The sequence below is a fragment of the Microtus pennsylvanicus genome, chromosome 8, assembly GCF_037038515.1.
Source record: "Microtus pennsylvanicus isolate mMicPen1 chromosome 8, mMicPen1.hap1, whole genome shotgun sequence".
NCBI classification, from domain to species: Eukaryota; Metazoa; Chordata; class Mammalia; order Rodentia; family Cricetidae; genus Microtus; species Microtus pennsylvanicus.
The window spans coordinates 15,543,489-15,546,361 of record NC_134586.1 but is presented as its reverse complement, the minus strand read 5'-3'; the positions used below and the strand labels follow the sequence as shown (position 1 = coordinate 15,546,361).

Sequence of the window (2,873 nt, the reverse complement as noted above, 5' to 3'; positions counted from 1 at the left end):
CAACCAAGAAAATGTCATAGCCGGGTGGTGGTGGTGGTGGCACACACCTTTAATCTCAGCACTCAGGAGGCAGAGGCAGGCGGATCTCTGTGAGATTGAGACCAGCCTGGTCTACAAGAGCTAGTTCCAGGACAGGCTCCAAGGCTATAGAGAAACACTGTCTTGAAAAAACAAAAGGGGGGAAAAAGAATGTCATACAGGTCAGTCTGGTGGCGGCTTTTCCCAATTGAGTTTCCTTCTTCCCAAATGACTTCAGCTCATATCAAGTTGACATAAAACTAGCCAGCACAAGAAATCAAACTTGGGACATCAGGACAGCGTAGCCACGTACTGAGCCGTCTCATCAGCCCCTCCATCTTATATTTTGAGATAGGGTCCTGATACAGTTGACTTAGGATAGCGGTGATGGATGCTCAGCAGCTGCAGGAAGATCTGACATCTCTACTTCAGGTGAGAGCACACACCTTTGGTCCCAAGGACATTATTATAGAATATCACACAAAAGTGGATTCTTGCCAAAGCTGGTTACATAATGAGTTACCTAACCGGCTTGGTTATTGTTTGTTCATGGTTCCCGGGACATCAGGTAGCAGCCACCTTAACTAAGCCATCCCTGATGTCTCCAGCGGCTCCACAATGGTTGTCTACAACTTTACCTGGATCTTTCAGCCTTTGTTCTTTTCAGGTCCCTCCCTGAACCTGGAACTTGCAGCCAACCTCAGGTATCCACCTGTCTCTGTTCCCAGTGCTGGGATTCTGTGATGTCAAACTCAAGTCCTCATGATCATGTGATAAACACCTTACTAACTGTGACACCTCCCCAGGCCCAGGTCGTGTGTGTGTGTGTGTGTGTGTGTGTGTGTGTGTGTGTGTGTGCGAGCGCGCACATGTGTGGTGTATTTGTGTGGGTGTGTGCATATGTGTGTGTGTGTGTGTGTGTGTTTACTAAGTTAACCAGGTTGTTCTTGAAATCTTGAACTCACCCTGTATCCCTGACAGACCTTGAGCTTGTGATCCTCCTGCCTCAGCCTCCTGAGTAGCTGGGATGATCCTCCTGATAAGGCCAGGCTAACTAGACAAAACATTTTCAGAAAGTTGGTGTGGTAGCTGGTCCAAGAAAAACACCAAATATACAAAGACCTCTGTTCAGTGAGAGACAAAGCCAAGGAAGACGAGCTTCACAAGGACAGAAACCCCAAAATTGCCCATTTAAATATGGATCTGCACTTCTTCATTGAAGTCTTCGGGCCCCTCTGTGAGGCTTACTGCTCTTATGGCCCATGCCTTGGAGGAAGTCAAGTAATTTCTAGTACTAGCTATAATGGATGATGTCTGCCAGGAGCAGTTTCTAGAACTGTCCTACTTGAATAGAGTTCCTGAACCCTCTCGTGGTTGTGGGGTACCAGTGAGAGAACAAGGAGCTGCCCCGCCTCCTCCACCTCTTCCCGGAGGTCATGGTGTTGAACCACCTCGAGGGGCTTTGGTTCGTGGGACCCCAGTGAAAGGCTCCATTACCAGAGGTACCACTGTGACTCAAGGAGTGCCACCCCCACCCACTATGAGAGGTGCCCAACAGTAAGAGCTCCGACAGCAGGCATCCAGAGAATACCTTTACCTCCAACACCTGCACCAGGAACCTATGAAGACTGTGGAGATAATGATACATATACAGAACAGAGTGATGAAGGATATGAAGGCTATTACAGCCAGAGCCAGGGGGAGTCGGAATAGTATGACATGGGGAGCTTCAAGGTTCTTATGAAGCTTATGGACAAGATGACTGGAATGGGACCAGGCCATCACTGAAGGACCCCCAGGTAGGCCAGTGAAGGGATCATACAGAGAGCACCCATATGGATGTTATTAAAAACAAACAGGAGGGGAAAACATCAGTTATGAGCAAGTTGTTACTGATTTCTTGTATCCCAGGATTCCTGTTGCTTTACCCACAACAGACAAGTAACTAAGTGTTTTTCTTCGTGGTCCCATTCTTTTCCCCACCTTCCTCCATTCTTAACTCTGCATTCTGGCTTCTGTATGTAGTATTTTAAAATGAGTTAAAATAGATTTACGATATCAAATTTAAAAAAAAAGAAAGAAAGAAAAACACCAACTAGTCTAAAGGCTTTCTATTCTAGGAATACCAGACATCCAGACATCCTCCTCCACTTGTCTGTCTGATCGCACAGGTGTACCTGGCTGCAGTGGACACTGAAGAGCACAGTGAAAAACACTTCCTGAAATAAAATGCTCAAAATAGTCCCACGGTTGCAGAGTAACGCAGGCAGGTAGGTGCTGTATAAACAATTCCCTGGCAGGGTGAGTCTCAGACTTGATCTGGCTGCAGAACCACCTGCAGGGCTTAGTACAGAGATTGCTCAGTCCAAACCAGAGCTCGGGGTGTGGCCTGGAGATTTGCATTTCTCTTACAGTCTCCCAGGTATGTTGTCGTCTGGAGACAACACTTGGAGCATCAACACTCTGGCACCCACGTCTCGATTTTCCCCACCTCCTAACTTTGCCTGTTTCTTTTTGAGACATTCAAGATCAAGGTCCCTACAATTTGAGACTTCCTCTTGACTTGCTCATAACATCCATTAATTTTATTTTATTTCTTTGTGGTGGGGCAGGGCAGGCAGGTTCTCATGTAGCCCAGGCTAGGAAGTGAGAAGAAACTGTTGATCCTCATACCATAGCACAATCTCTCTCTTACACACCATAGCACAATCTCTTACTCACCAAGGTCAGAAATTACAGACCTCTGTTAGCACACCTGGCTTCCTCCTTTGGAAAGATTCAGAATTGTGCTATGGTGTGTAAGAGAGAGATTGTGCTATGGTGTGTAAGAGAGAGGTTGTGCTATGGTGTGTAAG

The 2,873-nt window shown here is 46.7% G+C and overlaps 1 pseudogene; it reads left to right on the top strand.

Annotated features, from left to right (window-relative positions):
• Positions 1 to 405: 405 nt before the first annotated feature.
• On the top strand, positions 406 to 1,940 carry LOC142855745 (KH domain-containing, RNA-binding, signal transduction-associated protein 1 pseudogene; annotated as a pseudogene).
• Positions 1,941 to 2,873: the final 933 nt, after the last annotated feature.